Raw genomic sequence first — 22215 nt, forward strand, 5'->3', positions numbered from 1 at the left:
TGTTGGGATAGCCGAAGGAGTACAAGGTGATCTGCAGATTTTTGGGTAAGTATAGGAGCTGGTGTTAGCCTTGTACTACCTCGTAGAGTAGCAACTAAGAATAGGAACCTAGCCACAATAATAGCTGCTTGTTTTGGTGCTTGCTTGGGGACTGGTACTGGATTCGATTGTTGAGGAATCCTGTGTTCTATGATCACTCCAAGCATATAGACATAAGGTGCCACTTTATTTGGGATATGGTACATCGAGGAGCAAGAAGTCTCCATCACATTGGGACTGATGTGCAGGTTGCTGATATTTTGTTGAAGCCCCTGGGAAAGGTCAAATTCTTGACTTTCTGAGAACAACTAGGAGTTGTGGAGAGACTCTCTCCTAAGTGTCCTGTATGATATGGAAATTGAGCTCTGGCAGCTCCTGGGGGCTTAGGGGTACATCGTGGAGCGATGCACAACCATAGGGTGAGTGGTTCAACCTTCCCCTAGTGGTCTGGTATATAGACAAGATGAGTGTTTCATCCTTCTCCTGTTGAGACATAATCATAGGGTGAGTGGCTCAACCTTCCCCCACGTGATTTGTTGTGTACAGGGTGAGTGGTTCAACCTTCCCCTAGGATACCCCTGGCGACATGTAGGCAGGATGAATGGTTCATCCTTCTCCTACTGAGACATCCTACCCATGCAGTTTGGGACTTATTGGAAGTACCTCTCATCTGGCCAATGAGCAGGGAAATGAGGATAGGGACCATATTAGTACCGATGGACGCATCGTGTTACTATCGTGCTCCCTATGCTAGGATGATATTGATTTGGGATCAATTGGAACTAACTCTGGGTCAGTAAGAGTGATATAAATCACTCTCTTTTGGAACTGATTTCGGATCAGTAAGAGTTGTATGATACACTCTCTTTATTTGGAACTGATTTTGGATTAGTAAGAGTGGTATGACACACTCTCTTTATATGGGACTGACTTCGGGTCAGTAGAGGATGGTATGATACATTCTTGATCATTTCTTCTTCTTCATAGTTTAGAAGAGAAGAGAAAAGCAATTCAGGGCACTGATGGCAAAGATAGTACAGTTTGGAAGATGGATTAGCAGATGGAGTTCTCCCTAGTTGAGAGGGAGTGTTAAAATTGGAAACTAGGGCCAAACTCCATGTGGGTCATCTTATTTATGGCAGCTGATATATTTCTTGGATTCATATCGTTGATAGGTGTAGGATTGATCTAAATATCATCCGATTCCGACATGTATTCATGGAGATATGAATTTATTTATGTTATGGGACAATTCGTCAAGGTCAGCCAACAACCAAATTTCCCCCACTTGTGCTCAACGTTTTAGTATAAAAAGAGGTGGCTTGCTAGTCATTTAGTCACACACTTTTCTTGTGATCTCTTCCTCTCCACTTGTCTTTGGGTTTTGGTGGATAGAGGAGTCACTAAGAGAATACGTTGCCCTAAGAAGAGATGCCCTAGATCTGAATGTTGCCATGGAAAAGTAGGATCTATGCAACCCTAAAATAAGATGAACTAGATTCTAACGCTGCCCTGATAAACATAGTTAATGGAGGATTTCTCAACACTATCTTAGAAGAGTGTTCTATTGGAATTGTGAGACAAGTGTTGTCCTTGATTTTTAAAATCACACAGATGACAAATTATAGTGCAACGGATCAGTAGCAAAGAATTGATGATCAGACTACAAATAATGAAGAAAGAAAAGTATATACGCAGGTTCACTATATACCAAGTAGGGTATACACGCAGGTTCACTATATACCAAGTCGTGTATATGCAGGTTAGATATATACCAAGTAGGGTATACACACAGGTATACGTAGGTTCACTATATACCAAGTCGCGTATACACAGGTTCGCTATATACCAAGTAGGGTATACGCGTAGTTTCATGCACGGAAAAGCGCGTACATGTCGGAAAGCTGATTTTTGGGTCCATGGTATTTAGACCTATGGTTTTGGTCCATGGCATTGCACCCATAAGTGTTGATCCCAAGTATTGGGTCGATGGTATTGTTTTATTATGGTTTTGGTCCATGGTATTGAGCAAGGCCTAAGACTATAAAAGGAGAGGAAGATCATTAGGCAAAGGAAATTTTTAGAAAGTCTTGAATATCTGATGAGATCCAGTATGCAGGTTATGGGTTGATGATGCATTGCTTGATCTTAGCTAAGGAGGGATCTCACCGGTTGATGGAGAACAAGATCTAAGGAGAGATCGGGATCAAATGGTTTGAAATGAACTATCTTTATATGGTTGATTATGATTATTCTGATCTACAAACTGACGCAAGTAATGTTCTATAAATGTTATGAGTATGACTGATGTCTGGTACAACTGCAAAGTTATAAGAAAATATTTTTAGATCTGTACGCGGGTTGGCCTTTGAAAAAGTGCGTATGTACGCGGGTTTGATTCATCGTAGTAGCGTATACATTGTAAAGTATGATATTTGAAGTTGCAGATGGGTCTGATTGTTATTGCAGAGTTCTGTGTCTGCTCTGTGTTCTGGTGACTGTGTTGTTGACAGGGTTTCAGTGTTTCAGTGATTCAGAGATTGATGATGCTAGTATTGATTGTTTTGTGCTTCAATGATATTTATGGGTCCAGTATGAAAATTTGATGAAACATGGCCTTCAGATTATAGTGTTGTGCTTCAGGAGTATCCAGTCTGAAAATGTATGAAATGTGGTCCCTCGAGGGTGAAAGGAGATTGTAGGCCGGTGCCTATGTACTAGTACATCGGCTAGTACAAGAGCTAAGGGGGTTGTAGCTCCCATCCAGGAGAGTCTGGAAAACGAGAGAGGGTTGTAGCCCTCTGCAGGTTGTAGCTTGCGTACTGGTAAAGGACTGCACCAGTACAAAATATTGTAAAATGAAGTATCTTATTGAAAGAAGATAGAGACGACTTGCAGCAGATGGTTTTCACCCACATTGGGTTTCCACCTTATATCATGGTGTTCATGTGTGCTTCTTGTGTGTGATGATCTGTTCTGTTTTACTACACCTGCTTACTGTTCATATGGTTAATGAAGTTCTGATGCACTAACTAAAGATCAAAATTTAATGGATTAAACTGAATCATAAGTATTTTGGATATACACTAGTTGCTTTAGACACATTTGCGTATACACGCGTGTTTCCTTGAATGAAGTAGTGTATATGTATCTAAGTATGGAAATGAAAAGTTTTTATTGATCTGATAATACTGATTCACCCCCCCTCTCAGTATTATTTCCAACATGTTCAAGCCCTAGACACAGTAAAAGGGAGCTTCTATATGAAGCCAAAAAAGGACCCCTATACGCAGTCCAGACAAGGAAATCTAGACGTCATCATATCCAGCCCTAGTTGTGTCCTATGCTACCCTAGCTGCTTTCCTAAAAGGGTTATCTAAGCTGCAAAAGAAGAGGCCTTAACCAGCAGCATGTGAAGGCCTAAACCGCTGTTCTAAGGAGCCCTAATTGCTGATCAAAGGGTGACTATTATACACAGTCAAGAGACTCCTATACTCTGGCAGAATTAATGCCCTAGTCACTATTGTTTAGAAGCAGATATGTGAGGATCATTATGACTGTGTGGAGGTTGTCTCATATTATATGAGAGCTGAGTTAATTAAGGCAAGCATTGTGTTGGGACAGTGGAAGGAGTGCAAGGTGATCTGCAGATTGTTGGGTAAGTATAGGAGCTGGTGTTAGCCCTATACTACCTCGTAGAGCAGCAACTAAGAATAGGAACCTAGCCGCAGTAATAGTAGCTTGTTTGGGTGCTTACTTGAGGACTGGTACTGGATGTAACTTACCATGACCCATGATGGCAAGTGAAGAGTGGTCTTGTGAAAAGCAGAGCTAGTTAAGGGAAAATAGGTTGCTTTGCATTACAAGAAAGGGGATAGGTTTCCCTTGGAGGTCAACTATATTAATAGAAGGTTGCTCTGAACATAAAGAGGACAACCCTTCCTTGGAGATCAATTGCGGTCAAATCTGGGCAGATTTTGGGACTGTTAGGAGTCTGCACTTTGGACTTGTTGAAGGAGTATGCAACTATAGCCTAGCTGCTTTGCTAGGTTGTAAGCCATAGCAAGTAGCTAAGGCTGGTGAGTGTAAATGGTTGCAGCATATAGGTGATAGTAAGGATGGGTGCAACATGGTGCAGTAAGGTGCATGGAGCATCATGGTGCAGTAAGGTGCATGGGCAACATCGTGCAGTAAGGTGAATGAAGCAACATGATGAATGGTGCAACATAGTCCACAATGACAGTGGTGCAATATAATGATGCATAGTGCAACATGAAGAATAGTGCAACATGATGAATAGTGGAACATGATGATGAAGAGTAGCATGTTGTGTACATCATGATGAGGTATAACTCAGTGATGGTGCAGCATGGTGCAGCACAGTGATGATGGACATGGTGATGACGCAGCATGGTGAAACACAATGATGATGGACATGGTATGACGATGCAACATGCGACAACATAGTGATAAGTACAACAAGGTGATGGAATCACCTGTGTTTAGATCAACTACCTCATGTGACATCTTCTTAGAGAAGATCTCTGCTCTTATTTTGATAAGTCAAAATGCTGACTTCTGATGTAGATGTACTATCTCTCTCTCTGCTAAACTATTGAAGAAAATAATAAGAATTGATTAAGGGTTCCCCACATTGGGGTTTGTCCCTGGCTAGCGCCACATCTTGTGTCCTCTTATCTTGGCTTGTTTTCTACGATTTATGTTTATGTTCTATTTGCATTTTACTATCATGCTAAATGTGATTTCTAATATGGAATTGATATTGAGCTAATATGGAAAATTGAAGTAAATTTTTTCTCAGCATAGAACATACCTAAAATTAACATTTTGAAACCTTGTGCTAAGACCATAGACAACCAAAAATATAATTGTTTGCAAATATTATAAAATTGGTAGTGCCAAGTTCTAACTTGTACCATTTAAGAGTTCGTTTACTACCATTTTGATTTCCTACCTAAAGTAGTCACTAAACATTGCACCTAAAGTGAACTTGAGAAGTAGCTTTCTACTAGTATTGGCACATGATTTCTAAGGAATACTAGAATATAGCTTCTTCTCAATGATGTTGTTAAAGTACATGTTTGTACTTCTCAATGAGAAAATATTATAAGCCAAAATTGTGTCCCAATAATAAATCTCTATGAAAATCCCATGCTTATTTAGGGGTGCACACATATTTTTTGTCTTGTCACAGAGACACTTGGTGAACCAAATCCATTTATGTATTGTAAGGCCTGAATCATCCTTAAAAACCTTTCCAAACCAACCATGGAATGTTAACTGTGCATCCATACCCTCAGATCTATCTGTGTTAACTTTGATGTTCAGTGTCTAATCATTGTGCATAATTGACTTATTACAGCTTGGCAGGTGAACTACCCAACCACCTATATTTAACGTTGGGCTCCTCACAGTCTATCTCATAGATACAAGTGATCTCCTTGTAATTAAACTTATATAACTCCATACAGACAAAGAAGAACAACATAAGTCTTTCTATCAATTTTGCTTCTTCTATTGTTGTTCTGCCTTGTCTGTATGGAGCTCAAGCTAACAAATCAACCTGCTCAACACTCTTTGTTTTAAATGTGGATGCCACAGAATTCGGAAAAAAGAACAGAGACTCAAAACCAATTTAAGGAACAAGATTATCACTGTATATAAAATCTGTTTTGTCTGGAATACAAAGAAAGATCCTCCATTCATAGAAAACTAGGAAGAATCCATCAATTAAGAATTTGGTTGGCAGATATACCAACTAAGGATTTAATGTATTACCTAAGTGAACTTAAACCAAGTATGTACACTTTCACCCCACTTAGAAAGTGGCAGAAACATTTCATCACAATTTTCTTCAAGAGAACAATCATTAGTTGGAGAAGTCAACTCAAAAGAAGAAAAATCATATGAAGATCAATATTCCAAGGGGCATGCTCATAAAATTGAACACTCCTAATGACTAACTGATGTGTATCTGGAACAAGAAATTTACAACCTTTAACATATTATGGGTAGCCAACAAATATGAAAACCATACATTATATGTACATTGCCTTGCATTTTTCTTTGGGGGTTTGGGCCCAAAATTGCATGCAAAGACTCTGGGATAGCCAATAGAGGGTGTCCATCCTCTCAAGGCTTCTTCTTGGGACACCCTCTGGACAACTTTTTTGAGGCATGCAATTTTGAACATATTTGACACAATTGATGGCTTCAGCCCAAAACTGCCAGCAAGGACCTCTGGAATGGATCATGCAATTTGTCATCTCCATCAAGATATGATTCTTCCTTTGTTGTGGATAGTAGGGCATAGTATGTTGTAGGGCCTTTTCCTACCTTCATTAATCACATGAAGTCCACTCTCCATCAATAGTTCAACATGAAAGACTTGAGGCTCCTTCACTACTTTCTTGAGATACAGATCACTTGGTCTGCATCCAAGATAAGCATCTCACAAACTCAAGTATGCCTTGGATCTCTTAAGTAGATTTCACATATTCGATTGCAAATCTACACCCACCCCCTTTTCGTCAAGGGTAATTTTTTCAACCAAGTGTTTCCACTCCTTTGGTTGACACTATGTGGTATCAACAACTCTTTTAGTTTGCATCTAGGATAGGCATATTACAATTCAATTGCGCCTTTGATCTCTTTTGCAGATTTTAGAGATTGGATTGCAAATTTACACCCACACCCTTTTTGTCAGGGGTCAATCTGTCAACCAAGTGTTTCCACTCCTTTGGTTGATGCTGTGTTGTATCGATAGCTCATTGGAGGCATTTTGTACTTGAATCATAGACATCCAGATATCTCCTACACAGTCGGTTGGTCTCCCAGTAATGAAGGAACCACATGAGCTTCATTAGAAATCTGCATTCAATATTATTCTGATGGTAATGAAAATTTAGTGGGTTATACTGACTCTGTTTAGGTTGGAAATCTTGATTACTGCAAGTCCAACTCTGTCTATGTCATGTTAGTAAATTATATATTATAGAGCAATGGAACACATAGAATATTTCAGAAATATAAACAAAGAAAACACATAAAACAAGAGAGACACAGATATACATGGTTCACCCAGTTTAGGCTACGTCCACGGAGAAAAAGCCAGTCCTTCTTTTCATATTATCTAGCAAACTAGAGAGATACAACCTACAACAGATCAGTTGTAACTCCCTCTTTACTCTCAATCTCCTCTCTCTGCCTCACTCAGAATATAGATATACATAGACGCAATACAATTCCCTCATATATAGTGAGGGGTTGCCTTCTAGGGAAAAAAACCCTAAATTAAACATAACTTCCACCGTCATATCTCCGCCTCATGAACGACCCTAATTGACTATGAAATTACAACATTTTACAAGGAAAATTTACATCTATTCTTAGCTTCGAGGGCGCTGCCCCTGTGGCAGGGGGGCTCCCAAAAGGTCGCAGCCCCCCACCCCCGGACCCCCCTTGCAGCGAATATTTTACAGGCAGCGTTACCACCCCTTCTTGAACTGGGGTCCAATGTGGTGATATCTTTCAATACAGAAGATAATTAGGCTCCACACCCAACATGTCATTCATCTTGGCTATGGTCCTAGTTTTTGGTCTAGCAAAGAGCAAGTTTTCAATTCCCTTCCTCCTATGGATGCAAAATATCGAGGTGTTGATAGTGTTGCCACTAAGTCTATTTGGATTGAACATATTTTGACCAAGTCTAGTTTTCACTAAGAGAAACCTACACTAATATGGGGCAATAATTAGAGTGTTATCCATTTTATCAAGTAGCTAGTAGAGCATCAACTTCCCAAACCTATAGAAGTTCATATGCATTACATCCAACAATTTATTAATGGTAGGATTATTGATTTGCAATATTGTCATACAATGAGATGTGGGTTTCTAACATCCTCGCTAACCCTTGACAAAGTCTCATTGTGTTCAACTTCATACCTTGCTTGGGGTGAAGGAATTGTCCCTAAGGTGGGGGTAATCTATTTTTGTTTTTTGCTTAAGCAAGAGTCAGTCATTCTTTTTGTTAATTGGAAAAAAACTATATTACATAAAATACAAAGGCCTAGGGAAGAAAACGACTAGAGAAATGGTCATCTCTAGGCGCCTAGGGTAGAGAGCTGATGGCTCGAAACCTGAGCCAATAGACCATTAATAAAAGTGGGAAGCAAAATGACACTATAATTATGTGTCCCTTCCCGATCGGCAGTGTATACAAAAAGGAAGAATATTGATCCGCAGAGGACACCTAGACATTAACTTGGTCCCCCCAACATGCATAGTGAACCTGGGCCCTCGATCCACCATGACTAGATCCAACGGTTGAGCAGCATATCGGGTGGAAAGGATGCACTGAGAATACCCGCCCAATGAGGGTGGTATTCTCTCTCCTGCTGTAGCCGCACGTCAAGGGATGAGTGGCATCGGGCTCATTTCTTGAAAACCAATTCTGGAGTTGAGGGCGCCCGATGAACCAAAAACCACCTTGCAAGCGGTATAAGATATGTAGTGGTGGACTCGTAGCTGGATTAGATTTTGAATAAAGAAAATTTCGTCTCCGCTGAGGAAGCCCCGAATATACCCCGGACCTACCAACATGCATAACGGATCTCAACGATAGATCTTCATCTGCTCAATCCAACGGTTGAGATGGATATCGGGTAGAAGAGAAGCCAGAGGAATACCTACCCGATAAAGGCGGTATTCTCTCTCCTTCCTAAGACATGTGTTCATCAATGAGCGGCGTCGGGCTCATTTCTAGAAATCCGCTTTGGGTGTTGAGGCCATCCGAAACCTGTAAACCAAATCGATCATGGTATGACTCAAAATACCACCTATTCGCAACACCCATAGCCTGCCAAGCAATGGGTAGACACGGACGTGCCCCTGCATCATAGCTCTGGTAGGAATTCCATTGTTCCTCTTGACTGGCGGCACACCACCCCATCTCTCTCTAGTGCAAAGCAGAGTTGATATGAAGTGAAGGATTATTTCTATAAATTGTTGGGTCCCTATAATACTAGTGATTACCCCATTACTATTGTAGTTATACCCCTTATTTATATTGTTGTGCCCCTATTACCCCCATATTGTTATTTCTGTGCCCCATAGAATCCCTCTATTGTTATTTTTGTGGCTTTATATTATTATTGTTAGGTCGGCTGGATTATATTGTGACTCCTTAGACTCCTATATATAGAAAGGAGGTTTTGTCATTTGTATCATCCAAGAATTGTTCATTTATGTAATGTAAAGGAGGTTTCCCCCTTGAAGAGGTTGAATTCTAAGGCTTTGATCTATCTTTTCTATCTTTTCTTGAGATGGTTTCATAACATTTGGTATCAGAGCTTTGGATTCTAGGGTTTCGCTGCTCCAAACAGGTCATCGTGGCATTTTCGCTATAACTTTTTTTTCTGTGACGTTTCAGAAGTCACAAAAAAAACATTTGAGAAGAAATCACGCTGAACCTTGGGTCCAAATTTCAGATCTTTTCACGCAATATTGGAGGAGATATGATCTGAGGAATTTGGTCTTTTTGCAGACTCCTGAATTACATTCAAAACAGGTGACCTGGGGAAAATCGTCATAAATTTCTCTCTGCGGATAGGATTGAAATTGTGTAAGAAGGTACAGAAATAGGACGGACTGTAGTTTCTTGTGTGTGCGTTTCAGATTCAAAGGTTGAAACAGTGACTCGTGGCACGTCGTACAAGTTCGCTCTACTGAACCAGTCTAAAAGCAAGTCACTGTGGGAGATTTCACATAACTCTTCCTTGGAGAATCCAATTTGGCTCAGACTTGTGGCATTGGAAAGAGGACGCAGAAGGCTACTACAGGTAGCAATTTTAGAACTGGATGATTTGAAATTACAGAGATACATCAGATTCAATATCAGGCTTCTATAAAGTGAAAAAAGGTGTGTAATTTTTTTTTTTTTTTATTTTTGTGTAAGCTTGGTTTAACGGAATTCAAAGGGCATAGTAAAGCATTATTATCGGTAACTGATGCCCCGAGGAAAGAAAATGCAAACACCTAGTAAGGAACCTGAAAGCTCTAGCATGACTCATGAAGAAGAGGAAGAAATGCTACATGATATATCAAAATTACAAGAACAAGTGCAACAAATGTCACGCTCACAAAAGCTAACAGAAGCTAAGATAAGTGGCGTGGAATCTAAGATAAATGGCGTGGAATCTAAGATAAAGGGCACGGAAGCTAAGATGGATGATTCGAAGACAGATTTGAAGAGAGACATGGCAGATTTGAAGATAGATTTGAAGACAGACATGGAAGAATTGAAGAAGTTGCTACAAGAAAGGGTCACTAATGGTGAAAAGGTAGTAAAGGAAACTCATGATGAGAACAAAAGAAATGTTAATCATGATTCCATAGACGCTAATGTTGGATCGAAGAATCACCATATTCCAAAAATCGATATGAGGAAGTTTGATGGCAAGGATCCCGCCACATGGATATTACACGTATGACAACTGTATATTTGGAACCAAATCAGTTTGTATGGTATCAATGGCTTTTCTCTCGTAAACAATTTATCACTTGGGCAATTTTTACGGAAGAATTGATAGCACATTATGAAGATACAAAAAGCAACACTTTTTTTAGCCAATTGATAAGTCTCAAACAAAAGGGTTCAGTAATGGAGCACATTGAGGAGTTCCAAAAATTGAACATAAGGGTAAAAGATATTCCAGAGGAGCATAGGATTGATGTGTTCATAGGGTCTTTAAAGGATAATATCCAACATGATGTTCGCCTTTGGGAACCTGATTCATTAGAGAAGGCATTCAGGTTAGCAAGAAAAATGGAAAGCAAAATTATGGCAACCAGGAAGCATACCACTCACAACTATAAAGACGGAAGTGTTGTTGCCCCTAGTCTTCCACAACCTATAAGGTTGACACCACAAAAATTGGAAGAAAAAAGAGCAAAAGGGCTTTGTTACAGTTGTGATAGCAAATACACTAAAGGTCATAAGTGTGCTGAGAAGAAATTATTCTACATAGATTGTGAAGAGGAAGAAGAAAAGGAGCAAGAAAGGTCAAAAGAAGAAGATATACTTCAGGAACAAAGCCTAGATGAAGAACAAATAAATCCGACCATATCTTGTAATGCATTGGCGGGAATTACCACTCCTCAAACCATCAAGATAGAAGGACAAATCAAGAAGAAAAAGGTAATAGTGTTGATTGATTCAGGAAGCACCCACAATTTTATTCATTGTAGGGTAGCAAAAGAATTGAATTGCTTCCTATATCCAGCACCAGAGTGTCAAGTGATGATTGCAAATGGAGGAACAATAAATTGCTCTGGAAAGTGCCATAATATCAAGCTATCCATGGGAGAATATGTATTGACTAGCCCAATGCTTTCCATTCCAATGGGAGGTGCTGATGTTGTACTAGGAGTCCAATGGCTACAATCCTTGGGTACAATAGCTTTTAATTTTCAAGAACTTTTCATCAAATTTTCTACGGAAGGAAAGGAAGTTGAATTAAGGGGTATTGCAGGGAAACCAGGAAAGATAATCAGCTCTAATGGCATGACAAAGCTTCTAAAAAAGGAGCAAAGAGGTGTAATTGCACAATTATGTTCGCTAGATGTTTCCACATTGGAATCATCTATTTCTCCAGATCTCCAAAAAGTCCTGGACAATCATTCCAAGGTATTTGAGACTCCCAAAGGTCTCCCACCTATGCGTGATCATGATCATGCTATTCATCTGATTCCAGGAAGTGTTCCTCCAAACATCAGGCCGTACAGATATCCCTATGTCCAAAAAAGTGAAATTGAACGTATGGTTGCAGAAATGCTAGAGGCTGGTATAATTCAACCGAGTCAAAGTTCTTTCTCAGCTCCAGTAGTATTGGTGCACAAGAAGGATGGATCATGGCGCATGTGTCCGGATTATAGGGAGCTCAACAAGCTCACTATTAAAGATAAGTTCCCCATTCCTGTTATTGATGAATTACTGGATGAATTGCATGGATCAATTTACTTCACCAAGTTGGATCTTCGTTCGGGATATCATCAAATCAGAATGAAGATTGAAGACATTCCGAAAACGGCATTTAGAACTCATGAGGGTCATTATGAATTTTTGGTCATGCCTTTTGGCCTTACCAATGCACCTTCAACATTTCAAGGTTTGATGAATTCAATTTTCAAACCATTCCTTAGAAAATTTGTGTTAGTATTTTTTGATGATATACTAATCTACAACAAGTCTTGGAAGGATCATGTTGAACATGTTGACAGGGTGCTACAACTATTGGAGGAGAAACAATTATATGCAAAAAGATCCAAATGTTTCTTTGGAGTCCAGGAGGTGGAATATTTGGGTCATATTGTATCTCATGAAGGAGTTAAGGTAGACCCTAGCAAAATTAAAGCCATTAAGGAATGGAAAATCCCCACATCCATAAAGCATCTGCGAGGATTTCTTGGGTTGACAGGGTATTATCGCAAGTTTGTTAAGAATTATGGGAGAATAGCAGCACCTCTAACAACATTATTGAAGAAAGATTCATTTTCATGGACTCCGGAAGCAACAAAGGCCTTTGAACATCTTAAAGAGGCAATGTGCCAAGCACCGGTCTTAGCTACACCGGACTTCACAAAAACCTTTATTGTGGAATGTGATGCTTCAGGAAATGGAATTGGTGTTGTTCTAATGCAAGATGAAAGACCCATTGCTTTTGAAAGTCGTCCAATCAAGGGAAAGTTTTTAAGAAAAGCTATTTATGAGAAGGAAATGTTGGCAATACTCCATGCACTTAAGAAATGGCGACCCTACCTAATGGGAAGACACTTCAAGGTAAAAACGGATCATGATAGCCTTAAATACTTTTTAGAACAAAGATTATCCTCTGAAGAGCAACAAAAGTGGGTCACAAAGATGTTGGGTTATGACTTTGAAATCATCTACAAAAAAGGGAAGCAAAATGTGGTGGCAGATGCACTCTCAAGAAAGGATGAGGATGTGGAAGCATTGTTGTGTTATCCAACCAGATTGGATAAACGAAGCAAGGGAGGAATGGAAGAATCATGAAGAAGTGTGGGCACTTATTCAAAAGCTACAACAAGATTCCAGTACTTCTGATACATTTAGCTGGAAAAGTGATTCGTTATGGTACAAAGATCGCTTATACCTCTGTAAGAATTCCCAGCTAAAACAAAAGATTCTTATGGAATTGCACACTTCTCCCTTAGGAGGGCACTCAGGATTTTTAAAAACTTACCACAGGGTTAAGAAGGAATTTTTTTGGGATGGCCTTAAATCAGATATTCAAAAGTTTGTGGCGGAATGTTTGGTTTGCCAGCAAAATAAAGTTGAAACAATTAAGACACCGGGTCTATTACAACCTTTATCCATTCCAAGCCAACGTTGGGAGGAGGTTTCAATGGATTTTATCACAGGTTTACCCAAGTCTGAGGGAAAGAGTGTCATCATGGTGGTAGTTGACAGACTTACCAAGTATGCACACTTTTGTGCATTATCACATCCATTTAAAGCCAGTACAGTTTCTACTGCATTTATGGAAACAGTTCAAAAGCTACATGGAAACCCAAAGATTATTGTAAGTGACAGAGATCCCATTTTCACTGGAAATTTTTGGACAGAATTATTTTCTTGTCTTGGTACTCAGTTAGCTCATAGCTCATCTTATCATCCTCAATCTGATGGGAAAACTGAGATAGTAAACAAATGTTTGGAAGGATATCTTCGTTGCTTTGTATCTGATAAACAAACACAATGGGTCAAATGGTTGCCTCTGGCTGAATGGTGGTATAACACTTCCTTCCATACAACAACAAAAATGACCCCATTTATGGCACTTTATGGGTATCAACCACCATCCATCACATCATATTTAAGAGAAAATTCTAAGGTTCAGGCAGTGGAACATCACATCGAACATCAACAACAAGTCCTCCAACTCTTAAAGGATAACCTCGTGTTGGCACAAAATAGAATGAAACAACAGGCAGATCAACATCGCAGTGAAAGAAGTTTTGATGTAAAGCAAGCTAAGAAGGATAATAAATTATCACCAAAGTATTATGGTCCGTACAAGGTGTTGCAAAAGATTGGTACTATGGCATACAAATTGGAGCTTCCTGCAGCTTCTCGATTGCACCTAGTTTTCCATGTTTCATGTTTAAAGAAGGTTATAGGTGACAAGCTCCCAATTCAAACAATATTGCCAGAACTTGATGAGGAAGGAAAAATTATATTGGAACCGGAAGCAGTCACAGAAACAAGAACTCGACAGCTACGAAATCGATCAATTTCAGAGTATCTTATCAAGTGGAAGAACTTATCCACTGAAGATTCCACATGGGAGGATGAGAATTTTATGCAGAAGTATCCAGAACTACTCAAGCATTGAGGAAAACACTTTTTTGAAGGAGAGGGGCATGTTGGGTCCCTATAATACTAGTGATTACCCCATTACTATTGTAGTTATACCCCTTATTTATATTGTTGTGCCCCTATTACCCCCATGTTGTTATTTATGTGCCCCATAGAATCCCTCTATTGTTATTTTTGTGGCTTTATATTATTATTGTTAGGTCGGCTGGATTATATTGTGACTCCTTAGACTCCTATATATAGAAAGGAGGTTTTGTCATTTGTATCATCCAAGAATTGTTCATTTATGTAATGTAAAGGAGGTTGCCCCCTCGAAGAGGCTGAATTCTAAGGCGTTGAGCTATCTTTTCTATCTTTTCTTGAGTTGGTTTCATAACATAAACCCTCTTGCTAAAGATCATCACCCCACTTGAACCCTGGGTCTGAGCTATTCTGGACTGAAATAGCTGACCAAGGATTGAACGCCCTTTTCAAAATTTCCCCATGACGATCGTTGCATACTGATTGTATATCTGCTAAACCCCTACTTCTGAGACCTATTAGAATCCCCTGTTCTAATAGAGTTCTCAATCCGCATTCACTTGGCTGAGACAATCATTCCTCAATCTGCCTTGGGGAACCTCATGCTAGCTATACTTATTGCTGCGCTTTGTACAGAGAGCTCCTTTATTGGCTAGTATATCCTCTAGTTTATTAGCGGTTTGGCATACATGCATGAAACTTAAGGTCCTCATATTCTGAAAGTGGGAGTGGATCCTTTGATAAACCTGAAGAAGCCTCCAATGTCTCGAGACTTTTTCCGGAGCCGAACCACAACAGATACGCTTAATTGAATTGATAATCAGGTTAGAGTCTGCTTCAATTATGATGTTCTGCAAATTGTTGTTCTTCAGGATTTCTAAACAATGCTCTAGGGCCATTAGTTCCGCCATATTGTTTGTGGCTCTTCCCATATTACAATGAAAAATGTATTGTATGCATCCCTTTTCATCCCTTATCACTCCCCCATAACCAGCCATGCCCGAATTTCCTTTTGAGGCTCCATCTATGTTGCATTTCATAAATCCCTGAGGGGGAGGATGACAGAAGTCTTTATCAGTGACTGGATGATTTTCAATACTGTTATTGCCCTGAGGAATAATCCTCTGCATACCCAAATGAAGTAGTATCTACACATCAGCCTCTGAAGAGAGGTTCTTGGGGGTATTTTCATTAAAGTACCAGCTGTCTCCTTGAGCTGTCTTAAAATTTGTTCCATGATGCTCTGTGCAGAACTCTTTTTATTTTTGAAAATTCTATTTTTCCATTCTTTCCAAACATCCCATATTAGGAACTTGGAGCTAAAGCCCAAGCTTTGATTACTGTTTCATAGTTAGATAAGTCTCTTATCCAAATCCTGAGGGTTATGGTAATGCTTCCTCTGTCCCTATCTGTTTGTATGAATATTGAGGCAATCCCAACCCATAACGAGGAAGTAAATACACACAGGTTGAGAAGGTGCTCCATAGTTTCCTCTTGTGATTCACATAGCTGGAATTTGGATGGGCCAGAAATTCCCCTTTTTAGGATGTTTTCCCATGTCAGAATCTTCTTATGATGCACCAACCACATGAATAGTTTGGTTTTCATCCATCCTTGGTTCATCCAAAGTATTTTCCAAACCCATTCCTGATTTGTAGAATCAAGCTTAAGGGTTGTTCTCTTAGCCTCTTTAAGGTTAAAGTTTCCTTCATTGTTGTTGCCCCATCTTAGCTAGTCAGAATCTGCTGATATCAGAATTTTCCTATGATCCAGGATGGTTTTTAGAGCATCAGATTGTGCTTTCAAGGGGCCATTGTCCCTGTAATCCATTTCTTTCCAAATTCTCCATTTTCCTTCATTGTTTGTCTGATCCCAAAATTAATTTACTCGGACTAACCCTTTGGTATCTGTATCATTCTTGAGATTTGTAAAGTCTTCTCTTAACAGCTTGGGTTCCTGTTGCCATTTATCCTCCCAGAACCAAGCAAGGTCTCCAACTCTTTTTTCCCAAAAACTATTTTTTTGAACTATGCCTCTATTTTCCCAAGCTTTGTTCCATATGTGGGAGCCTTTTGTGATTCCAGACATTCTTATGCGGTCCTTGTCTTGCCAATTATTTTCATATTTATGGTTCCAAATTTGTGCCGAAGGAGCATCTGAATCTTTTATCCATCTCCACCATAATTTTTCCCCCAACACTTTATTTAGCACTTCCGGATCATCCAGTCCTAAACCTCCATGTGTTTTAGGTTTGCATATCTTTTCCTAGGCTACCAAGGCCCATTTTTTATTTTCTTCCCCTTTACCCCAAAGAAAATCTCTTTGGATCTTTCTGCATTGTTGCATAACCCATTTTGGAGTTGGAAGGGCTAAAAACATGAAGATGGGGATTGATTGAAGAACCACTTTTGTAAGAACCACTCTGCTTGCTAAGTTCAAATACCTTCATGTCCATTTTCATGTCTTGTCCTACAACTTATTAATCACAGGCTCCCATACTATCTTGCTCAGGGGTTTTCCTGTGAGCGGTACTCCCAAATATTTGGAAGGTAGCATATCTCTCTGAAAACCTATAATTCTAGAAATGTTTCTTTGAATAGCAATGTTAGTGTTGAAAAAGAAAATCTTTGATTTATGGAGGCTTACCTCTGTCCCCGCAACCATAGAAAGGTCACGCAGGATTTGTTTATAAGCTAACGCTTCCTTGACTGTTGGAATGCCCTGTAGCATGGTATCATCTACAAATTGTTGATGGGTTAAATCTTGTCTGTTCCCGAATAGTTTGATACCTTGGATCTTACCTTCTTCTTTAGCAGACTTGATAGCTCAACCTAGTTCTTCCATCATAAGAATAAAGAGGAAGGGGGAGATAGGATCTCCCTACCAGAGGCCTCTTGAAGGATTAAGGATCTTTGAAGGAGAACCATTTACCAGAATTGAAAAACTAGAGGTAGTGACAAGGGCCATTACCCATCTCACCCAGTTGTGGTCAAATCCATAGGCTAGAAGGACTTTTCTAATATATGCCCAATTTAGCTTATCATAAGCCTTTTCTAGGTCCAATTGCATAATCATTCCAGCCTGCCTCTTACTTATCAGAGAGTGAACCACCTCATGAGCTTGAATGACATTGTTGAGAATTTGTCTGCCCTCCACATATCCTGTTTGTTCCACAGAAACCAGCGTTGGTAGAAGGGGTTTAAGCCTGTTGGAAATTACTTTGGAAATTATTTTATACACCACATTGCATAAAGCTATAGGTCTAAATCTGTCAGGTGTCATAGCATTGTCCTGTTTAGGAATCAAGGAGATGAAGGATGTGTTGAACGCCTTCAATACAATTCTATTCTTCCTGGAGTCCTCCACCACATTTAGTATATCTTGCTTGATAATACCCCAACAGGCTTTAAAGAAATCTACATTGAAACCATCTGGGCCTGGCGCTTTTCCATTATGCATATCTTTGATGACTTCACTGACCTCCTCTTCATTCATCGGCCTATTAAGATTATAATTGTCTTCTCCAGTTACTAGCTTAGGGATGTTCTTTGTGAAGTCACTGATAAATTGTGATCTATCTACCAGAGGTTCCTCTGCTATGCCTTGGAAATGTTGAACCAGCACAACTTCTATATCTTTACGGGTATTGAGCTGATTACCTCTGGAATCCTGGATTGTTGAGATTCTGTTGTGAGATCTGTGCGCCAAGGTAGATCTGTGGAAAAACTTTGTGTTTCTATCTCCTTCTTTTAGCTATTTTACTCTTGATTTTTGCCTCCAAAGTATTTGCTCTTGCCTACATAAGTCCTCTCGTTCCTATTGATGTTTGTTAGCTTGATCATTTCTTTCCCCATCAAAGCCTTAAGTGATTAGGTTCTGATTGATTTCTTGTATTTTCCTTTCAAAAACTTTTTGAGCTTCAAAAATGTTGCGAAACTAATTCTTATTCCAATCTTTGAGCCTTCTTTTGATATGTTTCAATCTTTTTATGCAAAATAAAATTTCTGGTTCCCTGAATCTGTAAATCTTCTTTCCACCATTTTTCAACGTTGCTAATAAGGTTTGGATGGGTGAGCTAGATATTTTCAAACCGGAAAGGTTTATTCTTTGGGGTTCCTATACAGGCCGCCTCAAGTTGCACCGGCCAATGGTCCGAGCATGGAAAATTTTAGGGGCTAATGTTCGCCCAATGGGCTAATTTTCCTTGATTTTTCCAAAAAAAGATTCGCCAATTACCAATTTTTATAAAAGACGATTCGCCCAAATTTTAGAATATAAAATTATTTTACCTCAAAAATCGCCAACATTATATAGAGACTATATATAAAATCATTATAGATTTGAATAATTTTACAAATATATCAATACACATTTTATAGTTTGCATATTAGGGATTAGTGAGATTTGCCAATGTTTTTAAACTTCAAGAAAATTTTCCATCCTTAAAATTTTCCTTGGGTCTGAGCCCCCAAAGGGGAGAATCCTTGCCATCATATCCATGCCTAAGAGCATAAGGTCCTCTAAGATTATGAATCTCTCAAGCTTTGAGGCTACTTGAGACTTTCCTCCTCTTTTGTTGTTCCAGGTGAAGAGGCCATTATTTGCATCTGTGTCAACTAGCTTCATATTGCTTATAAAATTCTAAAATGCTATAGAGTCTCTTCCTAGTGTTTTGGTTCCACCCTTTTCTTCCGACAGGGATCTAACCATGTTGAAGTCCCCTCCCAAAATCCATGGTATTCGTGAATGTCTATCTCTTTGATCTTCTAGTGAGGTTAGTAATCTCAGTTTATCATCAGGCTTCTGTGGACCATAAATGTTTGTGACTAAATAAATTTCCCTATCTCCCAGAGGCTGAATAACCACAGATAAATAATTCCTAGATGCTTCAGCATCCACTATACCAATTCTTTGAGGGTTCCAAAATGTGACAATACCTCCCGTTGTTTTGTCTGCTTTGACTTCTATAAATTCATATTTATTAAGCCATTTTCTGTGTATTTCTCTTACTTTATTTATTGAACATTTAGTTTCCTGGATGAAAAACATATCAAGTTTCTCTTCTTTCATCCTATTATTAAGATTTCTTTGTTTCATTTTTCTTCCAAGACCTCTAATATTTCAAGATGTGAGCTTCATTCAGAAAGATTAGTAAAAGCATAGCTAGTTAGATCTTTCATCTTACCTGAATCTATCATTAGTTTTCCACATTCTATCAATAACTCATTTTGTTTCTTTCTACCCCTTTTCCTGCCTAGGTTTCTGGGAGCGAGTCTTGTTATGGTTTTCATGGTTTTCACCCCTTCGTTGTCCTAAATCTCGAGGTTTATTTTCCTGCCCGACCCTTTTGTCTGAGTTCTCCACAGAAACAGCTGTTGCACTCTGTTGAACTCTTCTAGAGGTAATGAATCCATTCCTTCTGTGGTTCCCTATTTTAGGAATTTTTCCAGATTTAGATGCTCTCTTTTAAGAATATCCTGTAGTTCATGATCTTTTATTTCCACCTCACTCGGGGTCATCTCTTGGTCCTTGTCAAGTTCCATGTTGCTCATTATAGTCTCCTTTTGTTGGATAATATTTTGTATCTCTTCCATATTTTCTAGCTTTTCTCCCCTAGGCTACCCTTAGTAGATTGATTTGTCTCTTCTAACACCTCTTCTTCTTCTAGTACCTTGTACTTGTTCTGGCTTGTCTGCTTTTCCTCATAGTTTTCCTTTTGTAACCTTTTCCCTCCTTTACCTTTATTTCCCACCTTGAGAAAGCTATCAGTTTACTTTCCTACTGTGGCTTTCATTCTGCTATCTATATTGTTGAGAGGGAAGTCCCTGAATAGATGCCCATGTTCGTGGCATTTACGGCATCTGAAAGGAACATGTTCATAGTCCACTACTTGTAACCATTCTTCATAAAAAACTTCCAGGATCATTTCATCCGATAGAGCTCCAGAGAGATCCATATCCACACATATACGGGCAAAGGAAGTGTACTTTCCCCTTCTAGTGGCTTCAAATATTTTAACAAAACACCCTAGTTTGTGTCCTATAGCTGATAATGATTCTGTTTGCCAGTAATCTATAGGTAGGGAGTAGAGTCGTACCCAAACTAGTACCGAAGTGAAAGTCTCTCACTCCGAGACAAAATTCATCATTCAAGGCGGCATATAGAGGCCTACTGCTGCATAGAAGTAGGGCCCGCCTTCAAACACCCTGTCTTTATCCTTAATGTTAGTGAAAAATATAGTGAAGAAACCCTTTGACCCAAGGTGTAGTTCTATATGCCCCTTAGGTTTCCAATGATTTTTAATCCATGCCTGTAGCGCCCTCTCTGTTGGCCATAACCCCATTAATTTACAAATGATTGCGTAAGTTTTCATGTGATCTTTGTGTGCTTGCAGCGCTGGATCATTTAATACTACTCTGGGTGTGATAGTAGTCTTAGGCTTACATGGACCATTTTGTTTTTTGGTTTCTGCATTCTGATTATTTTTCTCAATTCCTGTCTCTCTTCTGGCTTCTTCCCGCCTATTATTCTGCTCCTGTGTATCAGCGTTGTCATGTTTTCCTCCTCCTAAAAACCCTTTTATAGCCTCCAACGGTTTCTTGCCATGACTGGAGACTGCCTGACTGTAGGAGGGAGTGGAGATCCCCCCCTTACGCCCCTCCATGGTGTCCAACACTTGTTTTGTTCCAGTAAACCCTAGCTCTTACCAGTTGCGCTCCTTCCAGTGACACTGATCATCTTTTGGGAAATTTATTATCTTTGTGCAATATTTGCATTCTAAGGTGGGGGTAATCTGACTCCCCATATTTGATTTTTTTGTTTTGAAAACTTTGTACATGGTACCTATCATGGCCTTGTAGCCAAGACCCATTTTGAGAAACATATTTTCCCTATGTCCCTAAGTTGCACTTATGATGGGGCATTGGTGTACATACATCATGTAGTTAAGTTTATTTAGATTACAGTGTCTAATCATGTGCATATTTGACTTGTCACTAATTGGTAGGTGAACAAGCCAACCACCTATATTTAATGTCGGGCCCCTCTCATTATATTATAAATATAGGTGATCTCTTGTAATTAAACACAATACATATCTTCTTTCTGTTAGTTTTTCATTTTTTGTTATTATTATGTTTTGTATGTATTGAAATATTACGATTGCCATTGTATCATAACAATGGAGATGATTCAGATTCATTTTATTATGATCTAGAGAGGTATGCTCCAAGAAATCTTTCCATTTTGAATCCTTTTGAAACCTTTTGTTAAGGCCAGAGACAACCAAAAATAGAATTGCTTGCAAATATTGTAAAACTGGTAGTGCCAAGTTCTAACCTATGCCATTTTAGAGTTTGTTTACTACCATTTTGATTTCCCACCTAAAGCAGTCACTAAACATTGCAGTGAATTTCAACTTGAGAAGTAGCTTTCTACAAGTATTTGCACATGATCGCTAAGGAATACTAGAAGAGAGCTTCTTCTCAATGATGTTGTCAAAGTACATGTTTGTACTTCTCAATGAGAAAATATTATAAGCCAAAATGGTGTTCCAATAATAAATCTCTATGAAAATCCCATGCTTGTTTAGGGGTGCACAAATATTTGTTGTCTTGTCATAGAGACACTTGGTGAACCAAATCCATTTACGTATCGTAAGGCCCAAATCAGCCTTAAAAATCTTGCCAAACCAACCATGGAATCATCCTAATTAATTTTAGTTGTTTTTTGTAGAC

This window comes from Pinus tabuliformis, chromosome 4_1 (assembly GCF_031772625.1).
Source record: "Pinus tabuliformis cultivar Carrire ecotype Pingquan chromosome 4_1, CPIR1, whole genome shotgun sequence".
NCBI classification, from domain to species: domain Eukaryota; kingdom Viridiplantae; phylum Streptophyta; class Pinopsida; order Pinales; family Pinaceae; genus Pinus; species Pinus tabuliformis.